Here is a 12,365-nt window from a genome sequence, read left to right as displayed (position 1 = left end):
TAGATAGATAGATAGATAGATAGATAGATAGATAGATAGATAGATAGATAGATAGATAGATAGATAGATAGATAGATAGAGGCCTACATTTACAAATAATAGTTTGATAAAGTTTATTATGGAGTTAGCCATCAAATTCAGCCAAGTCAAATTTGTTCTTCACTCAGAGTCCGGAACTACAACCCCCATGAGGCACCGGGGTAAAGATTGAACTGCGCATGCGCATTACCTGGTGGAGTAAACCGACGAGGTGACGCTCAGCTCGGACCGACCAGTCAGAGGAATCGTTTGTACTCGTTTAGGTCCAGGGCTTTCTTCTCTGCTGTTTTTTTTTATTTTTATCCTTTGGTCTCATGGAAACGGGAAATTAGACTAATGTCACGCGTTAGGAGGTGAGTACGGACCGCTGTTTCTACAACAGAAAACTCCCCGCTAAGCGTGCAGGGAGCCGGTGTGGTACCGGGGCCGTATTGTTTGTGACCTCCGCACCGGCGCCGCCCGGTGAGGCCAGTCGGATGTGAGGTTTGGGCGAGTTCATTCATGCTCTGCTAGTTGACGCGCAAGGAGGTTTGTTGTCATTTGAAACAATGTTAACCAGAGGAAAAAAAGAGGCAGGCAGGAGTTTGGTCTATATTTGCATATATTTTGTTTGTGTTTGACCCCCTTTTTGTTGTCTGGTCTGAGGCAGGCTGACCTGTCTGAACGAGATTAGAAACAGGAGCAAGGATCCTCTAAGAAAAGCTGCTCTGTTGAGTCACTAAAAGCTTCCTTAAATCCATAACAGTTAAATATTACCTACATTGTATTTGGACTTTGATATTGTTAATACAAACGTATTTGAATGTTAGTAACTTCAGCATTATTTGGGAAAAAACTCCTTTATGGTTTTATATACACGAGTTTCCTCATCTCTATAAACTTAGGAATCAGTTTTTATGTTTCTGATTTTTGTGGCCACAAAAAGATTAATAAATATTCTCCAAATTGTAATTTAAAGCAATTTTTTTTCAAAGATATAAAGTTTGTTCCTAAAATGAACCTTTATTTACTCATTACCTCACCTAACAAACCTACTGAGTTATACCATTCATTTGGTTAAAAATGGTGTTTTTAATCATACTTTTTATGTTTTATTCCAAAAAATATGGTTTTAAAAAACATTTTAAATAAGCAAGAGTTTTGTTTTTTTCCCCAAATCTTATTTTTGTGCTCATAGTCCACCTCCTAATGCCTGCTTTTAATTTATTCTGCCCTTACAAATGAGTTTCCTGTTAGTTTTCCTTTTATCCACCAATTAAACCATCTTGTATGTTAGCTGACTTGACAATTTCCTTATTAAAGTCTAGAGTTTTGCAGCCTTCATAAGTACAGGCCTGTCAAGCGATCAAACATTTAAAGCTTCAGTGTGGAGATAAAGTAACCAACTCAGACGTGTGAAACAAAAATCACCTCATGGAGTGAAACAGTCACAGGTTGCTCAGAGTCCACGGCTGAGATTATCTGCAGTCTTATACCCAGTTGGATATAATTCAGAAAAGATTTGCATTCCTGAGCATTAAAAGGCCCTACATGGTTGAAGGACCTGTGTGTGCTTGTAAGAATGCTTACCACTGTGGTGTCATCTTCAGACATGTTTTGACTGTAAACACAGAGGAAGTCTAACCTTATTTTGTCCACATTCTAATGCTCAGAGGTGGAGATGAGCACAGACAGGCCTGGACATTTAAACTAAACTTTTTGTTTTGTTTTTTTCTAAATATCTTGCAGATGATTTCGTTGTATTGTGACCGTGATTGTCTTAAAGGTGTAGTGGAGGATAGGGGTGTAAATAATAATCGTTTTGTATCGATGCGTCGATCCAAGAGCTGACAATCCAATGCATTGACACGTCCGCAAGAGTATCGATTCATGTTTTGTTTTTTTTCATCCATTTCCGTAATTCTGACTCCCGTGCTGCGTTGGCGCTAAACCGATTTTGCCCTCCTACCTCCCTTCCTTTAGCCACTACCCTCTTTCCACCTACACACACACATACATTGTCGTAAACACAGAGGCATTATTATTTTTCACTGAATAAGGTTTTAATAGGCCTAGGTGGAGTACAACTTTGCTACTTCTGTTGTTTCTCAAATAAAATGCATAACAGTATTACAGCTTTCATTGATTTATTTCAAATTTGAAACATTGTCTAGTCTTTAAGGTAGAAAAAAAATGTAACCAATAAATTTAATCGAACCGTATCGTGGTGTATTGTTGAGTATCGAAAATAATCAAATTGTTGGGTCAGAAACGGGTGATGTTCTTTTTCCGGGTGGATCGTCAAAATAAGTGGTCCTCCTAATTGTCAATCATTCTGGTGATAAGTTTACATAAGGCTGTCCTACGTGCTCATCCCGATTTTCACTTACTGGTGGTGAGTCTGACATAGTGGAAAAATTGCAATTCTTCTTTTAGAAAGTAAGCTTGTATGAGTGATGCAAACAGCAACTTTTAAACAGAGCGTGCACGAGGAGAAATGGGCTCTCCTACGCTTTTAATAGGCGTTCCCTCTCTGAAGCGGGTACAGGGTTGTGCATGTGCATCTTTTCTTAAAAGTGGATTTTCGAAAATTTGCAAAAAATCCTCCACTATACCTTTAAGCATGAAGCTGTAATATTGGCGTCTAAGAAATGACAACAAATGGCGCATTTGGACATTTTAAAACAGTTGTGTTTTTATGCTGTTCTGTCTTTTTGTTTCAGGCTAACTATTCTACAAGTGTCTAAATGTGGTTATATTTTGTAGCAGAGAGTTTTGAATGGTTGTGTTTCTTTCCACTGTGAGCCTAATGTGTCTTTGGGCTGGTCTCACAAACACAAAAGCCCCATGATAGATTAGTTTCTTTTTGTTTGTTGACTTTGTCTCTTGCTGTCAGCTGATATTAATCGGCCTCCAGCAGATCAGGTGATGCATCAGAGCATCACTTCCTCTAAAAGGAGCCAAAGCAGCTGCCATCATGTGTTTTTTTTGGCATCAGGTGTTTGTTAATTTTGAGTCTCTTTGGTTCCTCAAACTCAGTTGCCCGTACGGCTTAGCTTTAGCCGCTGCCATTTGTGAGGGCGACTCCTAACCCCACTGAAGCTTGAAGCCTCGAATCTTGATGTCGATTGATAATTGTTTACTTAAATCTGCTGCAGGGTGATAGATGTGTAAGAACCTTGAGTTGATTTTTTTTGTGCTCCAGACACAAAAGCGTCAGCACCAAAGGTGGCACTCCATTAACAGTGGCAGTCCATTGTATGTCTGTCAGCACACGTACCACCAACGCACGGGGAGCTCAGTTAATGATCTGTGTTAAATTTCACTGAGCTGACAGGTTGGCAGCTCACTGGATAGTTCACCATAGAACAACTATTTGCCCTCCATAACAACAGAACTGGGGAATACACCGTTTAAAAAAAAATATCACTATGCTCTTTAAGCTGTAACACAGCCTTTGGCTGGAAAAGTCCGCATCTGGACCAATAAGATGCTCTCAGGTGTTGGTAAGGAACATTTCTTGGCATCCGCTTGTAATCTTTTACTTTTAATCTGTCTACAAAATACTAGCTTACATTCAAAATGTTTACATATTAAATAAAAACAACCCTGTACCTGCTCCTGAGAGGGAACCACTGTTAAACGTGTTTGAGAGCATGCGCAAGCCCATTTCTCCTCGTGCACACTCTGTTTGAAAGTTGCTGTTTGCATCGCTCATACAAGCTTACTTTACAAAAGAAGATTTGCAATTTTCCACTATGTCAGACTCACAACTGTTAAGTGAAAATGGGGACAAGCATGTAGGATGGCCTTATGTAAAAATATCACCAGAATGATTGACAATTAGGTGGACCACTTATTTTGACATTTAATACAGGTCAACGGCGGGTTTTTTGCTCAGCGTATGGGCCGCATCACTTGAGAAATGTATTTTATTACTTTGACTTCTCTTTCAATTGATCAATCTTGATGATAGGTAGCATGTCATAGTTCTTATACTGCATTTTAGTAACACATCTGTAGAGTTACGTGTTCTTTATGCTTTGTTTTGACAATTGAAAAATATGAGGAAACATAGGTTTATAATTATAATTTTAACGAAAAGAACTGTATAGGATTTCCTGAATTCTTGAAGTATTTCGGCGTTCGCACACACACGAGAATTCATCTTGTCCCACTCCAGCCTCAACTGTTTGAGATGTGACTCAGCTCAGGTTGGCCAATAACGTAAAGGCTAATTAATGCCTCTGATGCATAGCCTCTGCAACCGTTAAATCTGTCTCTGTGCGCGACCACGCCCCCTATGCAGAGGTTCTACAACCGTCGTCGCGTACATAAAAAAAATCCTGACTATGCATCAGATGGTCACAGCTGTGATTGGTCCTTGGTATGCCGTTCGGCTGTCTGTGTGTTCGTCTTTCTTGATTTGGTGCCAGGGCGCGTCATTTTAAAAAAACGAGGAACAACTACAATGGATAACTAGGACGAAAGGTTAATCGAGGAGGTTCGCTCCATTAGCAGAACCTGTTCCTCTTTGATGTCTAGGAACTCTAGATCCATCTCCATGACCATGATATCTTGCAAATGCGCCATTGTTGTTTTGGAAGATAAACACTCCAGCCGGCGCCGCCGGAGTTCTCGAATAGTTTCCTCGTTGTGCTTTGGTTGGAAACTGCTGTGCGTCCCTAGAAATTCCAGACCGATAGTGCAGAAGCATATCAGCAAAACTGGTTCAAGACCAGACCCAAGTGACATTTGATGTGTGCATTTGCAGAAGTATAATCTGCCCTTTACAGTACTTTGGCTTAAAAAATGCAGCTGTGATGAAAGCAAGAGCTTCCGTACCCACAGCAAAAACAAAATCATCATGGCCTTGTAGGCGGAATCGCACATGCGTGGCTGCTGCTATCGCATTGGTTTTCTCAGAATCCTTTATAGCTTGTAGTCCGATTTCTATCTGAGCAGCAAACTACACCACGAGAACCAACTGTAGACAGAGTTATGTAGTTGGAGCAGTATCCTTGAATTATAATTTCAATAAATGACCCAAAACACAAAGTCACTGAAGATTTTTAGCTGCTTTCGATCACTGCTGCCACTTTTTATACACACTTATTTACCAAACCATCTTTATATGAATTTAAATTAGTTATTTAGATTAACGATGGTTTACAGATTTGGAGCAGAAATTACATCTACCTGAAAGGTGCCATAATGTTTTTTTACTAATTCATTTATTTGTTACCGTGTTGTGATTTATTAGTGTAGGTAATTTAAGGAATAGTGGGCCTATATGCTTTTAAATCCCTGGTTAGGATGCCAGTTTGTTAGGTCTCTACGTTTTTAGCAAAGTTTTTCCTTGTTGGACAAATTGCCTTAAAATTCTTATGTAAGCTTGCATCTATTGTGAAGATTTTAGAAGAATTCCCTGTTCTCTCACGGGGACCATTCTATAATGCTCTGAGATCTAACTTAAGTTTTCTGTTTGTAACAAACTCTTCCACCTATGACTTGTCCTTGAATGTGAAAATGAACATATTTGCTAATTGAAAAGGAAAAACTCCTGGTTCAACAATGGGCAGGGCTGTGTTTCTGTAAATCATGCACTGTGAAGTCCTGTTCAGCTTGTTCCAATCCAGTGAATGTGTTAGTGTCTCTAATGTTTTTGTTTAAGCATTTAGTGGATATATATACTGAATGAAAACATACCGACTGCAGTAGCTAAGGTAGCAAATCCGGTTGGTAAACATACCTCAGTCGCTCTCTGAGGTTAAACATTCACTACCTCTGCCTGTCTGCTTGCTGTTTAGTTGTGTTGAGTTTTCTTTTTTGTATAATATTTTTTTCACCCTTATTGCCTTTTTTCAATCACGTTTTGCTGATTTACATCAAACTATTCGGTTTTTGATCGCATCACTACAGCAGCTGTTTTATTAGAGCTTCCTCCTCCATGATTGATCCAGTTTTTTTTTAACTGATGTCGATGATGATCAATAACATCTGGGGTTTTTGGCACGGGTGGCGGCGTTCCAGATGGTGGCACTGTTTCATCCTCCCCATGATTTGTGGTGGTTCTGGTGGCAGCGGTGCGGACCTGCGTTACTCCAGCGGGCCGCCACAACAATAGGCCTGTATGACTGTTTGAATGTGCCATTCTTTGCGCAGTGTGCTTCACTGGGGCCAGACAATAGCGTCATTTAGCATCCCATCTACATTTAGGCCTGCTATGTCACCATGGTACCCCCCCGCCATACCACACCCTACCGCCCAGTCTGCCCTGCCTTTGCACTTGTTCTTGATATTGGGGCAGCTGCTCTTGTCAGCCTTTGTTGGCCACACCCAAGACCCTGCATCATATTTTGAGGATTGTTGAGGCTATGTTGGCACAATTGGGGAAAAGCAAAACCATTATTACTGGATTCATGCTTTGAGGGGACCAGGACTTCTTTAACATAATCAATTAGTAACAAATACAGAAAATTTGTTTTTTTTTATTGTAAAGGAAGCAAAGAAAACTTTAATGTTAGATCAAAGAGTTGCATGCAAAGTTGTGTCAAGTTTTTCAGTTAGGTGAAAAGACAGAAAGGCAGTTAAAGAAAGTATTGATTCTACACAGTGAGGCATCCCAGGATTTGGGAGGCTTACTGCTCAAAGCAGAGCATTTTTTCTCTATTAATACCTCTGTTTTCTTTCTGAATGTTTTCCTTATAATGACTTTTTAAAAAAGCATGCAAAAAAGGCATCACTTTAGATCAGAGCAAACAGCCCTTGAGCCCTGCTCTAATAGAGTATGTCTTTTTATATAAAGTAATAAAAACTTTTTTGCTTAACTTAGCTTTTATTGTAAGCTAAGTGAAACATATCCATCTGCAGGTTAGTGAAGAGGCCCTACAGAGCCTCCTAAAAAGCGACTGCTAGTCCCTCTTGGAGACCGTTGACTCTTGACCCTCCTGATTGTTGAGAGGTGAAAAGGCAACCCACCAAGATCCAAGCAAAGCCACTTGGTGGTGGCAGATGTTTCCCTAATGTACTTCAGTCTAAGTTACTTCACGGATCTGGATTATTCATGGGAAGTCCTCTACTCTGTCTTTACTCGGAAAATGCATCCTAATAAGAGAAGACACAGATTCAGAGCAGATGTTCTGCGATCTTAAACTTTATGTGCTGTCACTAAGAGTTAAAACCTGATGTCATTGTGAGGGTCGATGCCAACATCTACGTCACCCTCTGTTCACTATAACACCTGTAGTTATTAAGTGTGTTGGGACCTTTAGACTCCATCCCAGTTCCTGTATGCAACTCAGAGTTGCCTGCACACGTTTGCATGAAAATCCCACATCAACTGTCGTCTGTTTCTACAACTAGAACTGGGTGACCTATCTGATTTTTATTCTGGGCTAACTGAACTTGTAGCAGCCGTACCCATGAGAACACAGTCGGTACAAGTTGTGCTTCTTTTAATGCAGATAGAGGCTTTCAAAATTATTCATACCTTTTGATTTTTCTTTTTAAATAACACAAGATAGCCTTTTGTTGTAAAATTAAAGAATAATGTTTTGTTTTAAAATTTGAAGAATGTGGTGTGCATTTACTAACCCAGTTTACCCTGATTCCCACACAAAAAGAAATCTGTTAAAAATCCAACCGTCTTCTTTTCAGTTTCCAGTAAGCAATGGGACATGTGGAATATTCTTTCACATACTTGCTTGTTTCAAAAAAGGGTATCTGATGAGATGAGAGAAAATTTGAATTTATTGCTTACATGGAAATTGTGACGATAAACTGCCACATCTGCTTAAACACATCATAGTGGAACATGGCGACAGCAGCCTCAAACTGTGGGGATTATGGAGCTAGATTGGGGCCATAAAGTTTGCCCAGAAGAAAGAGATTATTTTTAACCTACCCCACCCCCCCAAAAAACAAAAATAAATCGGAAAACATGTTGCACTTGGGGGAAAATAAAACATTTCAAACTGAATAGAAGTTTCGTAACTATAAACAAAAACACGTTCTGAACTACTTTTCAGATTCAAGATTTTTTTTTCATAGTTGCATATTAAAATTTTTTGGCAATGGAAGAAGGCTCCGCCAATCAGCAACTTGAGTCCAACTTGATTCTGGTGTGCTACAAGATTTCCTTATTTGTCAAACCAGAGCCAAAGTATAACTTCAAATCTTGCTTGACATTCCTCATTTTAGTGATGAAGCTGCTTCTTGTAGGAGTTGTCATGAAATACAACTTTATTCTCGTTTCATAACTATTTTCGTTGTGACTTTATTCTCGTAATATTATGACTTTATTCTCATAATTTTTTTACTTTATTTTTGTAAATTTAGGACTGTTCTTGTTGCAACTTTTATCCTCGTAATTTTAGGACTTTATTCTCGTAATGTTACAACTTTATTCTCGTAATGTTACGACTTTATTCTCGTAATGTTACAACTTTATTCTTGTAATGTTACGACTTTATACTCGTAATGTTACAACTTTATTCTCATAATTTTACAACTTTATTCTCATAATTTTACGACTTTATTCTCGTAATGTTACCACTTTATTCTCGTAATGTTACTACTTTATTCTCGTAATGTTATGACTTTATTCTCATAATTTTATGATTTTATTCTTGTAAATTTAGGACTATTCTTGTTGCAACTTTATACTCGTAATTTTATGACTTTATTCTTGTAATGTTACGGCTTTATTCTTGTAATGTTACGGCTTTATTCTTTTAATGTTACGACTTTATTCTCGTAATTTTACGACTTTATTCTCATAATTTTACGACTTTATTCTCATAATTTTACGACTTTATTCTTATAATTTTATTACTTTATTCTTGTAATGTAACGATTTTCTCATAATTTTACGACTTTGTTCTTGTAAATTTAGGACTATTCTTTTTGCGACTTTATACTCGTAATGTTACGACATTATTCTCGTAATGTTTTCAAAATAGAAGAAAATGAAATTCTTTAGCCTGGCCCTAATACTACCATTTTTCATTATTTTGATTATTCTTAAATTTTTTTTAGGTTCCGTTTTTCTTTTGAACGAACTTTACGAATTAGCTCCATAGGGGAATGGAGTCAAAGTCCAGGCTTTGGTCCAACAGAGAACCTATGGTCAGTCCCGGAAGATGGTGTCCACAGATGTTCTCTATTCAGTCTAACTTTTTAATCATGCTAAGAAGTTTAGACAAAGCTGGTCTGGTGAGGAATTACGCAAACATTATGAGCTGCATTTGCAGTGAAAGTTGGCTCTACAATTAATTTGTCCTGAAGCTAAGTACAAATGCCACGTTTTTGGGTTTTATTTGTTTCAAAAAAGAGAAAATTTTAAAAGAAGGAATCTTTTCTTTTTGCTTATTATTATGCACAACTTATTTCCTTTGAACACTCAAAACACAGCACCTGTTATATATGTGTAATAAAAGTTGTAGTGACAATGTAGACACTGCTAAATTACTCATTGACACTTCCTCGTTTCACTTTGCTGTGAAGTCACACAGATTTTATGAGCAGTCTCATCCTGCCACATTAAATCTCATCAGTGGTGCATGGTTTACCACAGTATGGAGTGACGTGTCTATTTTGGGTGCTGGTCTTTCCTTTTCTGAGGCCTGTTATTTGGACTAATTGTCTCAAGCTGTTAGTCTGTCATGTAACGGAAGATACATTTAGACTTTTGGTGTGGTTTAGCCTGAAATATTTATGTCATTTAATAATTCTCAGAATGTCCAGTTTATTTTTTTTTTTAGTTTTGGTTTTTTTTTTTTTTCTTTTTTTGTTTGGCAAAAGTATTTTCAGGTGTTGAAATTGGGCAATGAATTCTCTCCTGGGAGTTTGAGCGAAACAAGGCAAAGCTTAGCTTTTCATGACAACAGGGATCAATATAAATCACGTCTGAGCCTCAGCCACAAGATGTGGAAAGAGTGCGGCCATGGAGGGCGTTTAAACAAAGGGCGCATGAGGGTCCGGACTGTGCACGTGTGAGGGGGAGTCCCTTAACCAAGAGTTTGCTTTAGAGGAAGGGAGGAGGTTTAATGGTCCTGGAGGGATTCATGTTTCACTTCATGCTCGCCTCCCGTGCCCCTTTGTCTAGGTCACATTATAGCAGCTAAATCCTAAAGCAGAAATATTGGAAAAGTTGGATTTTTTTTTTTTTAGTTCCCTGTGGGTTTGACTTTTGGATTTTTTTCATTTATTGTTTCTGAAGGAAAACTTTCAGCTGGTTGGGTTCCAGCATTTTGCTTGACAGCATATTCAATCAGTTCAGGCTGCTACTTGAAATTCTGGTAATGGCAGCTCAATTACTGAAAGCTGACGCGTGTTCAACATTTCAAAGGGAGGAATTATACCACACACAACAATCCACCTTCATTATGTTCAGTTTAACTATTAGATCCTTTAACCAAATAACATGTTATCATGTTAAGATTTTTACACTTAGAATTGGTCTCAGAAGGTAGCTGAGTTGAACTCTTGGAGCTCCTTACAGTGCAGTTTTTTTTTTTTTTTACCTTTTTGATCTAGAGATGAGATTTGGATCCAAATGTAAGCCTTCAGGGTGCATAAATCAAAACAACATGCGGATTTTCAAATTATGCCATGAATAATTTTTTTTTTCTTTTATTGTTTCCTTTGACAGAATTAGGTCTGACGCCAACACGTGCCTTCTCTATACACAGCTAACCGAGTGTAACTGGCTCTGATAAGCAGACGGATATCGTATTTAAGAAAAACAGCCTGTGCCAGACCATGGTATGCTTCAAATTGTTGCCGCACCCTGCAGAAAGTTAGGCTCATGTTCTAACTTGTAGTTGACTTATAAGAGCAAGGCATGGAAAAAAATATGTTTAGACTATGTCCTGCATCCTGCCTGTAGTCAGGACTATTGATTCAATAAGCCTCTGGATCATTTGGACTCAACTGTCAATGGAAATCAGTCATGGCTCCTGTCTGGGAGATAACATTTGCTAGAAATGGATGTTTTCAATGACTATTCCTTTCTTTTGCTCGCTGCTGACTTGCTGTATTATATTTGCTAGGTAATTTAATTTTCTTTAACAACCACTAATGGCAGTCATGCTCACTTTAAACCAATTAGAAGAATTGGTAATTGTTTTTTAAAGCTGCCTTTGTTAGGCAGAAGGTTGACTGTTACCAACTGTCTGAACTCATCCCTCACTTTTAACCTTAAACTTCTGTCTTCATTCTGCTGGAAACATTGACAGCTACTATATATTATCTATTTCTGTGAATTTGTCCTCCCTGAACTTCAGATGCTTTCTTTGACTTCATGCTGCTGCTTAACAGAACAGGTTCCCACAGTGCATCATATCTGCGTGGTTTGCATTTTTGGGAGTAATTATAAAAGCAGCAGCTTAGTCTGACAACAATAGCTACGTCGGCAGCACTACACTCCTTATGAGTCATTGTTACAAGGTGTTTTTTTCTGTTTGTTTGTTTCTATGAGAGTTTTGTAAAAAAAAGTATTTTCCCTCTTACAGATGTCATATCTTTTTTGCTTTTATTTCACAATAAACTTTCCAGATCACCAAATTAATTTTGATACCAGATGACCTAAATGCTAATTGCAGTTTTTTTTAGATTAGTTTTGGCCCAGACTTTGCAGATTACTTTATTGTAGCCACGCTGGAGATTTTCTTTGGGTGTTGACGGCCTGTTTAATGTCATGGCTTAAAAAAACAAAACTATTTGGTTTTGTGAGCCATTCAGGGCATGGCTTTCTGGTTTACTTTGGATCATTGACCTGCTGCTTAGCTTTAGCTGAGAGCCATGAACTGAAGGTCATACTTTCTCCTTCAGGGTTTTTTAGCTGAGATGCAGTATTCATGGTTCCATTGATTACGGGAGAACATCTAGGTCCTGAAACAGCAGAGCAGCTCCAAACCGTCTCACCACCGCCATCATGTTTGATTTCCAGGGTGTTTTTTTTTTTTTCCAGTTTATGATGAGAACATTTATCACTGACTGACATTGTTGGTTTTATGTCTAATAGTTATTTCTATAACATTATAATGGAGGAATTTTATAAAAAAAAAAAAAATGTTCTAAGTTTGTACAGGCTCCTGTTGTGGGCCTTCTTGCCAGTCTCTCACAGACTTTTATTTTGTTGCTATGAATATTGAATAGGGATGCTCTGATCCATTTTCTTTACGATCCAAACAGATGCTGATACCTAGGCTGGGTGTATGAGCAGATATCCGATACCGATCCGATTCAACTGTTAAATGAACGAATCATACATTTTGCCATGTAAGTGAAGGCTTTAGCCTTGACATAATAACATTGTTAAAGCTACAGTGTGTAATTTTCAG

The 12,365-nt window shown here is 38.2% G+C and overlaps 1 protein-coding gene across 1 annotated transcript in view; it reads left to right on the top strand.

Annotated features, from left to right (window-relative positions):
- The first annotated feature begins 244 nt into the window (after window positions 1–244).
- daam1 (dishevelled associated activator of morphogenesis 1) overlaps window positions 245–12,365 on the top strand; it is a 67,725-nt gene continuing 55,604 nt past the window's right edge. Inside the window, exon 1 of the mRNA XM_015372962.1 lies at window positions 245–392. The gene's annotated coding sequence lies outside the window, so the exon portion shown is untranslated. The remainder of the gene's footprint in view (window positions 393–12,365) is intronic.

The sequence above is a fragment of the Cyprinodon variegatus genome, unplaced genomic scaffold, assembly GCF_000732505.1.
Source record: "Cyprinodon variegatus isolate N-32 unplaced genomic scaffold, C_variegatus-1.0 Scaffold4, whole genome shotgun sequence".
Classification (NCBI taxonomy): domain Eukaryota; kingdom Metazoa; phylum Chordata; class Actinopteri; order Cyprinodontiformes; family Cyprinodontidae; genus Cyprinodon; species Cyprinodon variegatus.
This window is presented reverse-complemented; position numbering and strand designations above follow the sequence as displayed.